Genomic DNA, 21712 nt, shown 5'->3' with positions numbered 1-21712 from the left:
CAAACCATTGAGATCCGTGATGTGTTGCTGCACATCCGCGATGTCGAGGGACCAAGGAGGACCGGAAGCGTGGAGACAAGACTCGAAGCAATGGAGCAACAAGTTTTCAAGTGCCAGGGGATGGTGGAACGCGGACTCAACGCCAACCACATGATGATCGCGGAGTTCACCAACAACCACAAGCTGGATGCCAAGAACATTGGGGAGACCATCCTCAAGCTTCACGAGAAAATCGAGCACCTCCAAGCCCAGATCTATGACCTGCAAAACCAAAACTGTGAGTATGAATATAAATTCAAGAGGATGAGTTTTGCTGCAGATTTAAGGATCCCGGAGACTCGATCATCCTTCTATGATGGTGAGCCTATGCCTTGGAAGATAGACGACAAGCCTACATCATCAACAACTCCATCATCACCACCTCCGAAGAAAGAGACATAAACACATGGGTATGGGCACTCCCCTTGGCAACTGCCAAGCTTGGGGGAGATGCTCCGGTATCGTATCACCATCACACTTCTATCTTTACCGTTTTTCTCAGTTCGATCCTTTTGGTAATATCTTGATCTAGTAGAATAAAGTTTTAGTATGATCCAGTTTTGAGATTTGCCTTATGATCCTTCTATGTAATCGAGTCCGTGAGCTATATATAATAAAGATTAGTCTTGAGTCGAGGGCTTGATTATCTTGCTATGATCTTGAGGGAACAAAAATAAAAGAGAAGAAAAAGAGTAAAAAGAATTAAAGAGATCATATTGATCTTATGGAGAGTAATGACTTCACATATAAAAGAGTATGATGAATAAAAGTTGTTGAGAGTTGACAAACATAGTTTTGGTCATCGTTGCAATTAATAGGAAGTAATAAAGAAAGAGAGGTTCTCACATATAAATAAACTATCTTGGACATCTTTTATGATTGTGAGCACTCATTAAAATATGACATGCTAAAAAGTTGATGTTGGACAAGGAAGACAACGTAATGGGTTATGTTTTCTTATATCCGAAATAAAGTATATTGTCATGGATCATCCAACATGTTGAGCTTGCCTTTCCCCCTCATGCTAGCCAAATTCTTTGCACCAAGTAGAGATACTACTTGTGCTTCCGAATATCCTTAAACCCGGTTTTGCCATGAGAGTCCACCATATCTACCTATGGATTGAGTAAGATCCTTCAAGTAAGTTGTCATTGTTGCATGCAATAAAAATTGCTCTCTAAATATGTATGATTTATTAGTGTGGAGAAAATAAGCTTTATACGATCTTGTGATATGGAAGCAATAAAAGCGACGGACTGCATAATAAAGGTCCATATCACAAGTGGCAATATAAAGTGACGTTCTTTCGCATTAAGATTTTGTGCATCCAACCATAAAAGCACATGACAACCTCTGCTTCCCTCTGCGAAGGGCCTATCTTTTATTCTTGTCTTATACATTATACAAGAGTCGCGGTGATCTTTACCTTTCCTTTTTTACATTTTATCCTTTGGCAAGCACATTGTGTTGGAAAGATCCTGATATATATATATATATATATCCAATTGGATGTAAGTTATAATAAACTATTATTGTTGACATTACCCTTGAGGTAAAAGGTTGGGAGGCAACACTATAAGCCCCTATCTTTCTCTGTGTCCAATTAAAACTCCATACCCATAAGTATTGCGTGAGTGTTAGCAATTGTGAAAGACTAAATGATAGTTGAGTATGTGGACTTGCTGAAAAGCTCTTATATTGACTCTTTCCGATGTTATGATAAATTGCAATTGCTTCAATGACCGAGATCATAGTTTGTTAGCTTTCAATGAAGTTTCTGATTCATACTTGGCATTGTGAATAGATTGTTACTTTAGCATAAGAAATCATATGACAATATATATATATATATATATATATATATATGTTGTTGTTATAAGAATGATCATGATGCCCTCATGTCTGTATTTTATTTTATCGACACCTCTATCTCTAAACATGTGGACATATTTCTCGATATCGGCTTCCGCTTGAGGACAAGCGAGGTCTAAGCTTGGGGGAGTTGATACGTCCATTTTGCATCATGCTTTTGTATCGATATTTATTGCATTATGGGCTGTTACTACACAATATATCACAATACTTATGCCTTTTCTCTCTTATTTTACAAGGTTTACATGAAGAGGGAGAATGCCGGCAGCTGGAGTTCTGGGCTGGAAAAGGAGCAAATATTAGAGACCTATTCTGCACAACTCCAAAAGTCCTGAAACTCCACGGAAGTCAGTTTTGGAATATATAAAAAATATTGGGCGAAGAAAGCACCAGAGGGGGGCCACCCACCATCCACGAGGGTGGGGGAGCGCCCTACCCCCTAGGCGCACCCCCTGCCTCGTGGGCCCCCTGGCAGGCCTTCGGTGCCCATCTTTGGCTATATGAAGTGTTTCGCCCTGGAAACAATTATAAGCAAGCTTTCGGGACGAAGCGCCGCCGTCTCGAGGCGAAACCTGGCGAAACCAATCTAGGGCTCCGGCGGAGCTGTTCTGTTGGGGAAACATCCCTCCGGGAGGGGGAATCATCACCATCGTCATCACCATCGATCCTCTCATCGGGAGGGGGTCAATCTCCATCAACATCTTCACCAGCACCATCTCCTCTCAAACCTTAGTTCATCTCTTGTATCCAATCTTTGTCTCAAAACCTCAGATTGGTACCTGTGGGTTACTAGTAGTGTTGATTACTCCTTGTAGTTGATGCTAGTTGGTTTATTTGGTGGAAGATCATATGTTCAGATCCTTTATGCATATTAATACCCCTCTGATTATGAACATGAATATGATTTGTGAGTAGTTACGTTTGTTCCTGAGGACATGGGAGAAGTCTTGCTATAAGTAGTCATGTGAATTTGGTATTCGTTCGATATTTTGATGAGATGTATGTTGTCTTTCCTCTAGTGGTGTTATGTGAACATTGACTACATGACACTTCACCATTATTTGGGCCTAGAGGAAGGCATTGGGAAGTAATAAGTAGATGATGGGTTGCTAGAGTGACAGAAGCTTAAACCCTAGTTTATGCTTGCTTCGTAACGGGCTGATTTGGATCCATATGTTTCATGCTATGGTTAGGTTTACCTTAATACTTCTTTTGTAGTTGTGGATGCTTGCAAGATTGGTTAATCATAAGTGGGATGCTTGTCCAAGGAAGGGCAGTACCCAAGCACCGGTCCACCCACGTATCAAATTATCAAAGTAACGAACGTGAATCATATGAGCGTGATGAAAACTAGCTTGACGATAATTCCCATGTGTCCTTGGGAGCGTTTTCTTTATATAAGAGTTTGTCCAGGATTGTCCTTTGCTACAAAAAGGATTGGGCCACCTTGCTGCACCTTATTTACTTTTATTACCTGTTACCCATTGCAAATTACCTTATCACAAAACTATTTGTTACCGATAATTTCAGTGCTTGCAGAGAATACCTTACTGAAAACCGCTTATCATTTGCTTCTGCTCCTCGTTGGGTTTTACACTCTTACTTATCGAAAGGACTACGATAGATCCCCTATACTTGTGGGTCATCAAGACTCTTTTCTCTCGCCATTGCCGGGGAGTGAACCGCCTTTGGTAAGGAAAAATTTATATAGTGTGCTGAAATTTACTGTCACTTGTTACTATGGAACACAATCCTTTGAGGGGCTTGTTTCGGGTATCTTCACCCTGACCAGTAGATCAAAAAGTTGCTCCTCAACCTACTGAACCTACTGAAAATGTTTACTTTGAAATTCCTTGGGGTATGATAGAGAAACTGCTAGCTAATCCTTTTACAGGAGATGGAACATTGCATCCTGATTTGCACTTAATCTATGTGGATGAAGTTTGTGGATTATTTAAGCTTGCAGGGATGCTCGAGGATGTTATCAAGAAGAAGGTCTTCCCTTTATCTTTGAAGGGAAAGGCATTGACATGGTTTAGGCAATGCGATGATATTGGATCATGGAACTACAACCGATTGAAATTGGAATTTCATCAGAAATTTTATCCTATGCATCTGGTTCATCGTGATCATAATTATATATATAATTTTTGGCCTCAAGAAGGAGAAAGCATCGCTCAAGCTTGGGGGAGGCTTAAGTCAATGTTATATTCATGCCCCAATCATGAGCTCTCAAGAGAAATTATTATTCAAAAAATTTATGCTTGGCTTTCTCTCAATAATCGCTCCATGCTCGATACTTCTTGTACTGGTTCTTTTATGATGAAGGCTATGGAATTCAGATGGTATTTATTGGAAAGAATTAAACGCAACTCTGAAGATTGGGAACTCGACAAAGATAAGGAGTCAGGTATAACACCTAAGTTTGATTGTGTTAAATATTTTATGGATACCGATGCTTTTCATGAATTTAGCACTAAATATGGACTTGACTCTGAGATAGTAGCTTCTTTCTGTGAATCATTTGCTACTCATGTTGATCTTCCTAAGGAGAAGTGGTTTAAATATCATCCTCCCGTTGAAGTAAAAGTAGTTGAACCTATTAAAGTTGAAGAAAAGACTATCACTTATAATGTTGATCCTATTGTTCCTACCGCTTATATTGAGAAACCACCTTTCCCTGTTAGAATAAAGGATCATGCTAAAGCTTCAACTGTGGTTCGTAAGATTAATGCTAGAACACCTACACCCTCCGAGCAAATTAAAGTTGAACCTAGTATTGCTATGGTTAAAGATCTCTTGGCCGATAATATTGATGGGCATGTTATTTACTTCTGTGATAGCACCCAAGGTATTCCTCCGGTATCCGGGAGTTGCATAATCTCATAGTCAAAGGAATATATATATGACATGAAGAAAGCAATAGCAATAAAACTGAACGATCAACATGCTAAGCTAATGGATGGGTCTTGTCCATCACATCATTCTCCTAATGATGTGATCCCGTTCATCAAATGGCAACACATGTCTATGGTTAGGAAACTTAACCATCTTTGATTAACGAGCTAGTCTAGTAGAGGCTTACAAGGGACACGGTGTTTTGTCTATGTATCCACACATGTATCAAGTTTTCGGTTAATAAAATTCTAGCATGAATAATAAACATTTATCATGATATAAGGAAATATAAAATAACAACTTTATTATTGCCTCTAGGGCATATTTCCTTCAAGTAGCTTCTCCTAAAGTAATTTCCATAAAAGTACCTCATGCAGCCGAATCTAAAAGATTTCTAGAAGCAAAATTCAATCCGGCATAAATTTTTGATCATCCACAAATTTAAACCATGAGTAGGGCAATTTCGTATCATCAATTTCATCCTCTCCCAAGATTGTGCAACATGTTCATGATCAAGTTGCTTAAAATTCATAATATCGTTCCTAAGGGAGATGATCCTAGCGAGAGGAAAATACTTGGAAATAAAAGCATCTTTACACTTATTCCATGAACCAATACTATTTTTAGGCAAAGATGAAAACCAAGTTTTAGCACGATCTCGTAGTGAGAACGGAAATAGCTTCAATTTAACAATATCATCGTCCACATCTTTCTTCTTTTGCATATCAGACAACTCAACGAAATTATTTAGATGGGATGCGGCATCTTCACTAGGAAGGCCAGAAAATTGATCTTTCTTAACAAGATTCAGCAAAGCGGCATTAATTTCATAAGATTCCACACTAGTGGCGGGAGCAATCGAAGTTCTAATAAAATCATTATTATTAGTATTGGAAAAGTCACACAATTTGGTATTCTCTTGAGTCACCATGACAAACAAGCAATCTAACACACAAGCAAGCAAAAAGCAAACAAAAAATGAACGGAAGAAGGGCGAATAAAAAGGCAAATCTTTTCAAAAATCGTTTTAGAAGTGGGGGAGAGGATAACGAGAGGCAAATGGCGAATAATGTAATGCGAGAGATGTGAGTTTATGATGGGTACTTGGTAAGTTTGACGTAGATTTCCCCGGCAACGGCGCCAGAAATTCTTCCTGCTACTTCTTGAGCTTGTGTTGGTTTTCCCTTGAAGAGGAAAGGGTGATGCAGCACGGTAGAGGTAATTATTTCCCTCAGTTAAGAACCAAGGTTATCAATCCAGTAGGACAAACGCGCAAGTCCCAAATAGATGTACCTACACAAACAATCAAACACTTGCACCCAACGCGATAAGGGGGTTGTCAATCCCTTCACGGTCACTTGCAAAGGTGAGATCTGATAAACATATATAGAACTAAACAAAAGATAAAATATTTTTGGGTTTTTTGGTTTATAGATCTGAAAATAAAAGATTGCAAAATAGTAGATCGGAAACTAATATGATGGAAAATAGACCCGGGGGCCATAGGTTTCACTAGAGGCTTCTCTCTTGAAGACAAATAATATGGTGGGTGAACAAATTACTGTCGAGCAATTGATAGAAAAGCGCAAAGTTATGATGATATCCAAGGCAATGATTATGCAATATAGGCATCACGTCCATGTCAAGTAGACCGACTCCTGCCTGCATCTACTACTATTACTTCACACATCAACCGCTATCCAGCATGCATCTAGAGTATTAAGTTCATAAAGAACGGAGTAACGCCTTAAGTAAGATGACATGATGTACAGGAATTAAATGAAGCAATATGATGAAAACCCCATCTTTTTATCCTCGATGGCAACAATTCAATACGTGTCTCGCTACCCCTACTTTGTCACTAGGTGAAATCACGCAAGATTGAACCCAAAGCTAAGCACCTCTCCCATTGCAAGAAAAACCATTCTAGTTGGCCAAACCAAACCGATAATTTGAAGAGAATTACAAAGATACCAAATCATGCATAAAAGAATTCAGAGAAGGTTCAAATAATATTCATAGGTAAGCTGATCATAATTCCACAATTCATCGGATCTCGACAAACACACCGCAAAAAAAGATTACATCAGATAGATCTCCAAGAACATCGAGGAGAACATGGTATTGTGAATTAAAGAGGGAGAAGAAGCCATCTAGCTACTGGACCCGTAGGTCTGTGGTAAACTACTCATGCTTCACTGGAAGGGCAATAGAGTTGATGTAGATGCCCTCCGTGATCGAATCCCCCTCCGGCAGGATGCCGGGAAAGGCCCCAAGATGGGATCTGACGGGAACAGAAGGTTGCGACGGTGGAAAAGTGTTTTCGCGGATGCCTCTAAAGGTTTTGGAATATATATGTGAATATATAGGAGGAAGAAGTAGGTCAGGGGGTCTTCCAGGAGGCCACAAGCCCTAGGGGCGCGCCCCCTAGCTTGTCGTCTACTCCAAGGGTTTCTGACATGGACTCCAAGTCCTACGTGTGTCTTCTCGTACAAGAAAAATCATCGCAAAAGTTTTATTCCATTTGGACTCCGTTTAGTATTCCTTTTCTGCCAAACTCAAAAACAAGGAAAAAACAGAACCTAGCACTAGGCTCTAGGTTAATAGGTTAGTCCTAAAATAATATAAAATAGCATATTAATGCATATAAAGCATCCAAAACGGGTAATATAATAGCATGGAACAATCAAAAATTATAGATACGTTGGAGATGTATCAAACGCAGAGGTGTCGTACGTTCGGTACTTGATCGGGACGGATCGTGAAGGTGTACGACTACATCGACTGCATTGATAAACGCTTCCGCTTAGCAATCTACAAGGGTATGTAGATGCACTTCCCTTCTCGTAGCTATGCATCTCCATGGATAGATCATGCGTGTGCGTAGAATTTTTTTGTTTTCCATGCAACGTTCCCCAACACCCCTGTTGAAAGATCATGGATGTCGCCTAGAGGGGGGTGAATAGGCGCTTTAAAATAATTACAGTTTAGGCTTGAACAAATGCGGAATAAAACTAGCGGTTACTTTGTCAAGCGCAAAACCTAAAATGACTAGGCTCACCTATGTGCACCAATAACTTATGCTAAGCAAGATAAACAACTAGGTGATAGCAAGATATATGATAAGAAACAATATGGCTATCACAAAGTAAACTGCATAAGTAAAGGGCTCGGGTAAGAGCTAACAGAGGCACGCGGAGACGATGATGTATCCCGAAGTTCACACCCTTGCGGATGCTAATCTCCGTTTGGAGCGGTGTGGAGGCACAATGCTGTTGGAAATATGCCCTAGAGGCAATAATAAATGGTTATTATTATATTTCTGTGTTCATGATAATAGTCTTTTATTCATGCTATAATTGTATTGTCCGGAAATCGTAATACATGTGTGAATACATAGACCACAACCTGTCCCTAGTAAGCCTCTAGTTGACTAGCTCGTTGATCAACAGATAGTCATGGTTTCCTGACTATGGACATAGGATGTCATTGATAACGGGATCACATCATTAGGAGAATGATGTGATGGACAAGACCCAACTTAAGCATAGCATAAAAGATCGTGTAGTTTCGTTTGCTAGAGCTTTTCCAGTGTCAAGTATCTTTTCCTTAGACCATGAGATCGTGCAACTCCCGGATACCGTAGGAGTGCTTTGGGTGTGCCAAACGTCACAACGTAACTGGGTGACTATAAAGGTGCATTACGGGTATCTCCGAAAGTGTCTGTTGGGTTGGCACGGATCGAGACTGGGATTTGTCACTCCGTGTAAACGGAGAGGTATCTCTGGGCCCACTCGGTAATGCATCATCATAATGAGCTCAATGTGACTAAGGCGTTAGTCACGGGATCATGCATTGCGGTACGAGTAAAGAGACTTGCCGGTAACGAGATTGAACTAGGTATTGGGATACCGACGATCGAATCTCGGGCAAGTAACATACCGATTGACAAAGGGAATTGCATACGGATTGATTGAATCCTCGACACCGTGGTTCACCCGATGATATCATCGTGGAACATGTGGGAGCCAACATGGGTATCCAGATCCCGCTGTTGGTTATTGACCGGAGAGGCGTCTCGGTCATGTCTGCATGTCTCCCGAACCCGTAGGGTCTACACACTTAAGGTCCGGTGATGCTAGGGTTGTAGAGATATATGTATGCGGAAACCCGAAAGTTGTTCGGAGTCCCGGATGAGATCCCGGACGTCACGAGAGGTTCCGGAATGGTCCGGAGGTAAAGATTTATATATGGGAAGTCTTATTTTGGTCGCCGGAAAAGTTTCGCGCTTTATCGGTATTGTACCGGGAGTGCCGAAAGGGGTCCGGGGGTCCACCAAGGGGGTCCACCAGCCCCGGGGGGGGCACATGGGCTGTAAGGGGTGCGCCTTGGCCTATATGGGCCAAGGGCACCAGCCCCAAGAGGCCCATGCGCAAGAGATAAGAAAGAAGGGAGAGTCCTAAAGGGGGAAGGCACCTCCGAGGTGCCTTGGGGGGGAAGGACTCCCCCCTGGCCGCACCCTTCCTTGAAGGAAGGGGCAAGGCTGCGCCCCCCCCTCTCCCTTGGCCCTATATATAGTGGGGGGAAGGGAGGGCAGCAAGATCTAAGCCTTGGGCGCCTCCCTCCTCCCCTGCAACACCTCTCTCTCTCTCTCTCTCGCAGAAGCTCAGCGAAGCCCTGCCGGACACCCGCTACATCCACCACCACGCCGTCGTGCTGTTGGATCTCCATCAACCTCTCCTTCCCCCTTGCTGGATCAAGAAGGAGGAGACGTTGCTGCACCGTACGTGTGTTGAACGCGGAGGTGCCGTCCGTTCGGCACTCGGTCATCGGTGATTTGGATCACGGCGAGTACGACTCCGTCATCCACGTTCATTGGAACGCTTCCGCTCGCGATCTACAAGGGTATGTAGATCCACTCCTTTCCCCTCGTTGCTAGTAGACTCCATAGATGCATCTTGGTGAGCGTAGGAAAATTTTAAATTATGCTACGATTCCCAACAGTGGCATCATGAGCCAGGCCTATGCGTAGTTACTATGCACGAGTAGAACACAAAGAAGTTGTGGGCGTTGATGTTGCCAATTCTTCTTGCCGCTACTAGTCGTTTCTTGTTTCGGCGGCATTGTAGGATGAAGCGGCCCGGACCGACCTTACACGTACGCTTACGTGAGACAGGTTCCACCGACTGACATGCACTAGTTGCATAAGGTGGCTAGCGGGTGTCTGTCTCTCCTACTTTAGTCGGAACGGATTCGATGAAAAGGGTCCTTATGAAGGGTAAATAGAAATTGGCAAATCACGTTGTGGTCATACGTAGGTAAGAAATCGTTCTTGCTAGAAACCTACAAACCACGTAAAAACTTGCAACAACAATTAGAGGACGTCTAACTTGTTTTTGCAGCAAGTGATATATGTGATATGATATGGCCAGAAGATGTGATGAATGATATATGTGATGTATGAGATTGATCATATTCTTGTAATAGGAATCACGACTTGCATGTCGATGAGTATGACAACCGGCAGGAGCCATAGGAGTTGTCTTTATTATTTTGCATGACCTGCGTGTCATGGAATAACGCCATGTAATTTACTTTACTTTGTTGCTAAACGGTTAGCCATAGAAGTAGAAGTAATCGTTGGCGTGACAACTTCATGAAGACACAATGATGGAGATCATGGTGTCATGCCGGTGACGAAGATGATCATGGTGCCCCGAAGATGGAGATCAAAGGAGCATGATGATATTGGCCATATCATGTCACTATTTGATTGCATGTGATGTTTATCATGTTTTTGCATCTTATTTGCTTAGTACGACGGTAGCAAGTAGGATGATCCCTTATAATAATTTCAAGAAAGTGTTCACCCTAACTGTGCACCGTTGCGAAGGTTCGTCGTTTCGAAGCACCACGTGATGATCGGGTGTGATAGATTCTTACGTTCGAATACAACGGGTGTTGACGAGCCTAGCATGTACAGACATGGCCTCGGAACACACGCAATACACTTAGGTTGACTTGACGAGCCTAGCATGTACAGACATGGCCTCGGAACACGGAGGACCGAAAGGTCGAGCATGAGTCGTATAGAAGATACGATCAACATGGAGATGTTCACCGATCTTGACTAGTCCGTCTCACGTGATGATCGGACACGGCCTAGTTGAGTTCGGATCATGTTTCACTTAGATAACTAGAGGGATGTCTATCTGAGTGGGAGTTCATTAAATAATTTGATTATATGAACTTAATTATCATGAACTTAGTCTAAAAAATCTTTACACTATGTATTGTAGATCAAATGGCCCACGTTGTCCTCAATTTCAACGCGTTCCTAGAGAAAACCAAGCTGAAAGATGATGGCAGCAACTATACGGACTGGGTCGGGAACCTGAGGATCATCCTCATAGCAGCCAAGAAAGATTATGTCTTAGAAGCACCGCTAGGTGAAGCACCAATCCCTGAGAACCAAGACGTTATGAACGCTTGGCAGCAGCGTGCTGATGATTACTCCCTCGTTCAGTGCGGCATGCTTTACAGCTTAGAACCGGGTCTCCAAAAGCGTTTTGAGAAACATGGAGCATATGAGATGTTCGAGGAGCTGAAACTGGTTTTTCAAGCTCATGCCCGGGTCGAGAGATATGATGTCTCCGATAAGTTCTTCAGCTGTAAAATGGAGGAGAACAGTTCTGTTAGTGAGCACATACTCAGAATGTCTGGGTTGCACAACCGCTTGTCTCAGCTGGGAGTTAATCTCCCGGATGACGCGGTCATTGACAGAATCCTCCAGTCGCTTCCACCAAGCTACAAGAGCTTTGTGATGAACTACAATATGCAGGGGATGGAAAAGACCATTCCCGAGGTGTATTCAATGCTGAAATCAGCTGAGGTAGAGATCAGAAAAGAACATCAAGTGTTGATGGTGAATAAAACCACTAAGTTCAAGAAGGGCAAGGGTAAGAAGAACTTCAAGAAGGACGGCAAGGGAGTTGCCGCGCCCGGTAAGCCAGTTACCGGGAAGAAGTCAAAGAATGGACCCAAGCCTGAGACTGAGTGCTTTTATTGCAAGGGAAGTGGTCACTGGAAGCGGAACTGCCCCAAATATTTAGCGGACAAGAAGAAGGCCGGCAACACCCAAGGTATATGTGATATACAAGTAATTGATGTGTACCTTACCAGTACTCGTAGTAGCTCCTGGGTATTTGATACCGGTGCGGTTGCTCATATTTGTAACTCAAATCAGGAACTACGGAATAAACGGAGACTGGCAAAAGACGAGGTGACGATGCGCGTCGGGAATGGTTCCAAGGTCGATGTGATCGCCGTCGGCACGCTACCTCTGCATCTACCCACGGGATTAGTTATAAACCTCAATAATTGTTATTTAGTGCCAGCTTTGAGCATGAACATTGTATCTGGATCTCGTTTAATTCGAGATGGCTACTCATTTAAATCTGAGAATAATGGTTGTTCTATTTATTTGAGAGATATGTTTTATGGTCATGCCCCGCTGGTCAATGGTTTATTCTTGATGAATCTCGAACGTGATGCTACACATGTTCATAGTGTGAATACCAAAAGATGTAAAGTTGATAACGATAGTCCCACATACTTGTGGCACTGCCGCCTTGGTCACATTGGTGTCAAGCGCATGAAGAAGCTCCATGCAGATGGACTTTTGGAGTCTCTTGATTACGAATCATTTGACACGTGCGAACCATGCCTCATGGGTAAGATGACCAAGACTCCGTTCTCCGGAACAATGGAGCGAGCAACCAACTTATTGGAAATCATACATACCGATGTGTGCGGTCCAATGAGTGTTGAGGCTCGCGGAGGATATCGTTATGTTCTCACTCTCACTGATGATTTAAGTAGATATGGGTATGTCTACCTAATGAAACACAAGTCTGAAACCTTTGAAAAGTTCAAGGAATTTCAGAGTGAGGTTGAGAATCAACGTGACAGGAAAATAAAATTCTTACGATCAGATCGTGGTGGAGAATATTTAAGTCACGAATTTGGTACACACTTAAGGAAATGTGGAATAGTTTCACAACTCACGCCGCCTGGAACACCTCAGAGAAATGGTGTGTCCGAACGTCGTAATCGCACTCTATTGGATATGGTGCGATCTATGATGTCTCTTACCGATTTACCGCTCTCATTTTGGGGTTATGCTTTAGAGACTGCCGCATTCACTTTAAATAGGGCACCGTCTAAATCCGTTGAGACGACACCGTATGAATTATGGTTTGGGAAGAAACCTAAGCTGTCGTTTCTAAAAGTTTGGGGATGCGATGCTTATGTCAAGAAACTTCAACCTGAAAAGCTCGAACCCAAATCGGAAAAATGTGTCTTCATAGGATACCCTAAGGAAACTATTGGGTACACCTTCTACCTCAGATCCGAAGGCAAGATCTTCGTTGCCAAGAACGGGTCCTTTCTAGAGAAGGAGTTTCTCTCGAAAGAATTGAGTGGGAGGAAAGTGGAACTTGATGAGGTGATAGTCACCCCTTCCGAGTCGGAAAATAGCGCAGCGCGGGAAAATGTTCCTGTGGTGCCTACACCGACGGGGGAGGAAGTTAATGATGATGATCATGAAGCTTCGGATCAAGTTGCCACTGAACTTTGTAGGTCCACAAGGACACGTTCCGCACCAGAGTGGTACGGCAACCCTGTCCTTGAAATCATGTTGTTAGACAACGGTGGACCTTCGAACTATGAAGAAGCGATGGCGGGCCCGGATTCCGACAAATGGCTAGAAGCCATGAAATCCGAGATAGAATCCATGTATGAAAACAAAGTATGGACTTTGACTGACTTGCCCGATGAGCGGCGAGCCATAGAAAACAAATGGATCTTTAAGAAGAAGACGGACGCAGATGGTAATGTGACCATCTACAAAGCTCGACTTGTCGCTAAGGGTTATCGACAAGTTCAAGGGGTTGACTACGATGAGACTTTCTCACCCGTAGCGAAGCTGAAGTCCGTCCGAATCATGTTAGCAATTGCCGCATACTATGATTATGAGATATGGCAGATGGACGTCAAAACGGCATTCCTTAACGGCTTCCTTAAGGAAGAGTTGTATATGATGCAGCCGGAAGGTTTTGTCGATCCTAAGAATGCTAACAAAGTATGCAAGCTCCAACGCTCAATCTATGGGCTGGTGCAAGCATCTCGGAGTTGGAACATTCGCTTTGATGAGATGATCAAAGCGTTTGGGTTTACACAGACTTATGGAGAAGCCTGTGTTTACAAGAAAGTGAGTGGGAGCTCTGTAGCATTTCTCATATTATATGTGGATGACATATTATTGATGGGAAATGATATAGAATTCTTGGAAAGTATAAAGGCCTATTTGAATAAATGTTTTTCAATGAAGGACCTTGGAGAAGCTGCTTATATATTAGGCATCAAGATCTATAGAGATAGATCAAGACGCCTCATTGGTCTTTCACAGAGTACATACCTTGACAAGATATTGAAGAAGTTCAGTATGGATCAGTCCAAGAAGGGGTTCTTGCCTGTATTGCAAGGTGTGCAATTGAGCACGGCTCAATGCCCGACCACGGCAGAAGATATAGAAGAGATGAGTGTCATCCCCTATGCCTCGGCCATAGGGTCTATTATGTATGCCATGCTGTGTACCAGACCTGATGTAAACCTCGCCGTAAGTTTGGTAGGAAGGTACCAAAGTAATCCCGGCAAGGAACACTGGACAGCGGTCAAGAATATCCTGAAGTACCTGAAGAGGACTAAGGATATGTTTCTCGTCTATGGAGGTGACGAAGAGCTCGTCGTAAAGGGTTACGTCGACGCTAGCTTCGACACAGATCCGGATGACTCGAAGTCACAGACTGGATACGTGTATATTTTGAATAGAGGAGTAGTAAGCTGGTGCAGTTGCAAGCAAAGCGTCGTGGCGGGATCTACATGTGAAGCGGAATACATGGCAGCCTCGGAGGCAGCACAGGAAGCAGTCTGGATGAAGGAGTTCATTACCGACCTAGGGGTGATTCCCAATGCGTCGGGCCCAATGACTCTCTTCTGTGACAACACTGGAGCTATTGCCCTTGCGAAGGAGCCCAGGTTTCACAGGAAGACCAGGCATATCAAGCGTCGCTTCAACTCCATTCGTGAAAGTGTTCAAAATGGAGACATAGATATTTGTAAAGTACACACGGACCTGAATGTAGCAGATCCGTTGACTAAACCTCTCCCTAGGGCAAAACATGATCAACACCAGGACGCAATGGGTGTTCGATTCATCACAATGTAACTAGATTATTGACTCTAGTGCAAGTGGGAGACTGTTGGAAATATGCCCTAGAGGCAATAATAAATGGTTATTATTATATTTCTGTGTTCATGATAATAGTCTTTTATTCATGCTATAATTGTATTGTCCGGAAATCGTAATACATGTGTGAATACATAGACCACAACCTGTCCCTAGTAAGCCTCTAGTTGACTAGCTCGTTGATCAACAGATAGTCATGGTTTCCTGACTATGGACATAGGATGTCATTGATAACGGGATCACATCATTAGGAGAATGATGTGATGGACAAGACCCAACTTAAGCATAGCATAAAAGATCGTGTAGTTTCGTTTGCTAGAGCTTTTCCAGTGTCAAGTATCTTTTCCTTAGACCATGAGATCGTGCAACTCCCAGATACCGTAGGAGTGCTTTGGGTGTGCCAAACGTCACAACGTAACTGGGTGACTATAAAGGTGCATTACGGGTATCTCCGAAAGTGTCTGTTGGGTTGGCACGGATCGAGACTGGGATTTGTCACTCCGTGTAAACGGAGAGGTATCTCTGGGCCCACTCGGTAATGCATCATCATAATGAGCTCAATGTGACTAAGGCGTTAGTCACGGGATCATGCATTGCGGTACGAGTAAAGAGACTTGCCGGTAACGAGATTGAACTAGGTATTGGGATACCGACGATCGAATCTCGGGCAAGTAACATACCGATTGACAAAGGGAATTGCATACGGATTGATTGAATCCTCGACACCGTGGTTCACCCGATGATATCATCGTGGAACATGTGGGAGCCAACATGGGTATCCAGATCCCGCTGTTGGTTATTGACCGGAGAGGCGTCTCGGTCATGTCTGCATGTCTCCCGAACCCGTAGGGTCTACACACTTAAGGTCCGGTGACGCTAGGGTTGTAGAGATATATGTATGCGGAAACCCGAAAGTTGTTCGGAGTCCCGGATGAGATCCCGGACGTCACGAGAGGTTCCGGAATGGTCCGGAGGTAAAGATTTATATATGGGAAGTCTTATTTTGGTCGCCGGAAAAGTTTCGTGCTTTATCGGTATTGTACCGGGAGTGTCGAAAGGGGTCCGGGGGTCCACCAAGGGGGTCCACCAGCCCCGGGGGGGCACATGGGCTGTAAGGGGTGCGCCTTGGCCTATATGGGCCAAGGGCACCAGCCCCAAGAGGCCCATGCGCAAGAGATAAGAAAGAAGGGAGAGTCCTAAAGGGGGAAGGCACCTCCGAGGTGCCTTGGGGGGGAAGGACTCCCCCCTGGCCGCACCCTTCCTTGAAGGAAGGGGCAAGGCTGCGCCCCCCCCCCCCTCTCCCTTGGCCCTATATATAGTGGGGGGAAGGGAGGGCAGCAAGATCTAAGCCTTGGGCGCCTCCCTCCTCCCCTGCAACACCTCTCTCTCTCTCTCGCAGAAGCTCGGCGAAGCCCTGCCGGACACCCGCTACATCCACCACCACGCCGTCGTGCTGTTGGATCTCCATCAACCTCTCCTTCCCCCTTGCTGGATCAAGAAGGAGGAGACGTTGCTGCACCGTACGTGTGTTGAACGCGGAGGTGCCGTCCGTTCGGCACTCGGTCATCGGTGATTTGGATCACGGCGAGTACGACTCCGTCATCCACGTTCATTGGAACGCTTCCGCTCGCGATCTACAAGGGTATGTAGATCCACTCCTTTCCCCTCGTTGCTAGTAGACTCCATAGATGCATCTTGGTGAGCGTAGGAAAATTTTAAATTATGCTACGATTCCCAACAAATGCTGCCCAAGAAGCCACTAGGGCCACCGTAATCTCCTCACTCCCTCGCACAATGGTCATGATTCCACTAAGGGACCCTTGAGGAAGGTCACTAACCCGTACAAATGGCAACCCTTGGGGGCGGTCACCGAACCCGTACACTTTGGCAACCCTTGGGGGCGGTCACCGGTACCCGTCAAACTGCTCGGGGTGATCTCCACAACCTAATTGGAGAACCCGATGCTTACCCGGAGCTTTACACCACAATGATTGAGCTTCGGACACCACCAACCGTCTAGGGCGCCCAAGCACCCAAGAGGAACAAGCTCAAGGGTACCAAGCACCCAAGAGTAATAAGCTTCTCAACTTGTAACTTCCACGTATCACCGTGGAGAACTCAAACCTATGCACCAAATGCAATGGCAAGGGCACACGGAGTGCCCAAGTCCTTCTCTCCCAAATCCCACCAAAGCAACTAATGCTACGGAGGGAAATGAGAGTAAGAACAAGAAGGAGAACACCAAGAACTCCAAGATCTAGATCCAAGGGGTTCCCCTCACATAGAGGAGAAAGTGATTGGTGGAAATGTGGATCTAGATCTCCTCTCTCTTTCCCCCCAAAAACTAGTAAGAATCCATGGAGGGATTGAGAGATAGCAAGCTCAAAGAAGGTCAACAATGGGGAAGAACACGAGCTCAAAGGATGAGGTTCAATGGGGAAGAAGACCCCCTTTTATAGGTGGGGAAAACTCCAACCGTATCCTCACAGCCCGCACCGAGCGGTACTACCGCTCCAAGGAGCGGTACTACTGCTAGGGCGGCAGTAGCCAAAAGAAACACTACTACAACAGGGCAACATGGCGGTACTACTGCCTGCCCTTGCGGTACTACCGCAGGGGTAGTATTCAACGGCCACACAGGTGCAACACATGACAGTATACACAGTGAGGTAGCGGTACTACCGCGCGTCCACGGATGTAAAAATTACTGCCGCACCTACATCCGCTAGAGCTAGCTTCGAGTAGAAAGCCGGCACGGTACTACCGCTCATAGGGAGCGGTACTACCGCGTAAGGGCGAATGTAAAAAATTACATCCGCACCTACTTCCGCATGCATCAGCGTCAGGGCTGGAGGAAGCGGTACTATCGCTCACCAGGAGCGGTACTGCTGCTGGACCCTGCGGTACTACCGTTCCCTTGAGCAGTACTACCACACGCCACAGAGGCTTTAGCACTTGGCTGCCTTCATATCGCAGCTAAAGACAACAGAAGGATACAATAAAACTAGAACTGCCATAACTTCTGCAAATGAGCTCCGGATTGGGCAAACTCAAGCTTGTTGGAAACAAGACGACGAGTAGCATCAAAACAGATAGAGGAAGGGGAGGTATGCCTAACAGATAGAGGAGTGAAACCTCCAACAGAGAAGAACCGGCATAACCTCCAACATCGAAAACATCATAGAAGATGCATGTGAACTCCATTTTCGATGAACTCGGGCTTGTCATCAAGATGACCAAAAGCTCTAAGACTCACAAAGAAAACCAAACAAGAACCAAGAAAGATGATGCAAGGATGCAATGGTTTGAGCTCTCTATGAACGATACGATCAAGCTTCTCACTTGAGAGCCCCCCTTGATAGTACGACAATCGATCCTATAACCCGGTCTCCAACCTACCACCATGAGACCGGTAAAATAGAAAACGTATCAAGGGAAAACCTTTGCCTTGCACATGGTTCACTTGAGCTAGATGATGACGATCTTGACTCCCTCAAGTTGGACCACCTTTCTTGATTGCGTTGGCTCGATGAAGACTAGTTGATTGCTCCCCCATACTCCACTATGGGTGAGCCACTCTTCCACACATCTTCACAAGTCCATTGCCACCACAATGGACGGCAAGCTTCAAGCATTTTATCTCTTCGTGATGCTCCACTTGAACTTGCACACTGCAACCTAACCCCACAAATAACTCTCCGAATACCATCGGTTAGCAAACAAAGCGTAATGGACAATGCTTACCATACCATGGGATCACTTGATCCCTCGGTACATCTTGTGCGCTTTGTGTGTTGATCAACTTGATTCACTCTTGACTTAATCTTGATCAACCTTGAATCTTTCCAACTCTCTTCATTTGGATGATGTCTTGAAGGTAGACATGAATGACCACACAATCTTCTTCTTCAAGACATGCTTGCAATAAGCTCAACACCCACATGACCATGAAGGAAATATGACCTAGAGGCAATAATAAAGTTGTTATTTATATTTCCTTACATCATGATAAATGTTTATTATTCATGCTAGAATTGTATTAACCGGAAACTTAGTACATGTGTGCATAGATAGGCAAACAGAGTGTCACTAGTATGCCTCTACTTGACTAGCTCGTTAATCAAAGATGGTTACGTTTCTTGACCATAGACATGTGTCCTGACTAGCTCGTTTAGTTTATTGCTAATGCTTTCTTCATAACTTATACATGTTCCTATGACTATGAGATTATGCAACTCCCAAATACCGGAGGAACACTTAGTGTGCTATCAAACGTCACAACATAACTGGGAGATTATAAAGATGCTCTACAGGTGTCTCCGATGGTGTTTGTTGAGTTGGCATAGATCAAGATTAGGATTTGTCACTCCGATTGTCGAAGAGGTACCTCTGGGCCCTCACGCTAATGCACATCACTATAAGCCTTGCAAGCAATGTGACTAATAAGTTAGTTACGGGATGATGCATTACAGAACAAGTAAAGAGACTTGCCGGTAACGAGATTGAACTAGCTATGATGATATCGACGATCGAATCTTGGGCAAGTAACATACCGATGACAAAGGGAACAACGTATGTTGTTATGCGGTTTGACCGATAAAGATCTTCGTAGAATATCTAGGAACCAATATGAGCCTCCAGGTTACGCTGTTGGTTATTGACCGGAAGTGAGTCTCGGTCATGTCTACGTAGTTCTCGAACCCGTCGGGTCCGCACGCTTAACGTTCGATGACAATCGGTATTATGAGTTTATGTGTTTTGATATACAAAAGGTTATTCGGAGTCCCAGATGTGATCACGGACATGACGAGGAGTCTCGAGATGGTCGAGACATGAAGATTGATATATTGGAAGGTTATGTTTGGACACCAGAATGGTTTCGGATGAGTTCGGGCATTTACCGGAGTACCGGGGCATTACCGGAACCCCCCGGGGGCTTAATGGGCCTACATGGGCTTTAGTGGAAGAGAGAGGAGAAGGCCAAGAGGAGGGGCGCCCCCCCAAGCCCAATCCGAATTTGGAGGGGGGGCGGCCCCCCTTTCCTTCCTCCCCTCTCTCCCTTCCTTCCCCCTCCTATTATGACTAGGAAAGGGGGTTCCTACTCCTAGTAGGAGTAGGATTCCCCCCTTGGGGGCGCGCCTAGGAGGCCGGCCGGCCCTCTCCTCCACCCCCTTTATATACGGGGGAGAGAGGCACCCCATAGACACACAAGTTGATTCTTAGCCGTGTGTGGTGCCCCCTCCACATATTTCCACCTCGGTCACATTGTCGCGGTACTTAGGAGAAGCCCTGCGTCGGTAACTTCATCATCACCGTCACCACGCTATCATGCTGACAAAACTCTCCCTCGACCTCAGCTGGATCTAGAGTTCGTGGGACGTCACCAAGCTGAACATGTGCAGATCGCGGAGGTGCCGTGCGTTCGGTACTTGGATCGGTTGGACCGCAAAGACGTTCGACTACATCAACCGTGTTACTAAACACTTCCACTTTCGGTCTACGAGGGTACGTGGACACACTCTCCCCGCTCGTTTCTATGCATCTCCTAGATAGATCTTGCTTGATCGTAGGAAAAATATTTAAATACTGCGTTCCCCAACAGTGGCATCTGAGCCAGGTCTATGTGTAGATGTTATATGCACGAGTAGAACACAAAGAGTTGTGGGCGATAATAGTCATACTACTTACCAGCATGTCATACTTTGATTCAGCGGTATTGTTGGATGAAGCGGCCCGGACCGACATTACCTGACCGCGTTCATGAGACTGGTTCTACAGCTTTGCACACAGGTGGCTGGCGGGTGTCTGTTTCTCCAACTATAGTTGAATCGAGTTTGACTATGGCCGATCCTTGTTGAAGGTTAAAACAACACACTTGCCGAAAAATCGTTGTGGTTTTGATGCGTAGGTAAGAACGGTTCTTGCTAGAAGCCCGTAGCAGCCACGTAAAACTTGCAACAACAAAGTAGAGGACGTCTAACTTGTTTTTGCAGGGCATGTTGTGATGTGATATGGTCAAGACGTGATTATATAAATTGTTGTATGAGATGATCATGTTTTGTAACACAGTTATCGGCAACTGGCAGGAGCCATATGGTTGTCGCTTTATTGTATGAAATGCAATCGCCATGTAATTGCTTTACTTTATCACTAAGCGGTAGCGATAGTCGTAGAAGCAATAGTTGGCGAGACGACAACGATGCTTCGATGGAGATCAAGGTGTCAAGCCGGTGACGATGGTGATCATCATGGTGCTTTGGAGATGGAGATCAAAGGCACAAGATGATGATGGCCATATCATATCACTTATATTGATTGCATGTAATGTTTATCCTTTATGCATCTTATTTTGCTTAGTACAGCGGTAGCATTATAAGTTGATCTCTCACTAAATTTCAAGGTACAAGTGTTCTCCCTGAGTATGCACCGTTGCTACAGTTCGTCGTGCCGAGACACCACGTGATGATCGGATGTGATAAGCTCTACGTTCACATACAACGTGTGCAAGCCAGTTTTGCACACGCAGAATACTCGGGTTAAACTTGACGAGCCTAGCATATGCAGATATGGCCTCGGAACATTGAGACTGAAAGC

This window comes from Aegilops tauschii, chromosome 7 (assembly GCF_002575655.3).
Source record: "Aegilops tauschii subsp. strangulata cultivar AL8/78 chromosome 7, Aet v6.0, whole genome shotgun sequence".
NCBI lineage: Eukaryota > Viridiplantae > Streptophyta > Magnoliopsida > Poales > Poaceae > Aegilops > Aegilops tauschii.
Note: the sequence above shows the minus strand (reverse complement) of the source record.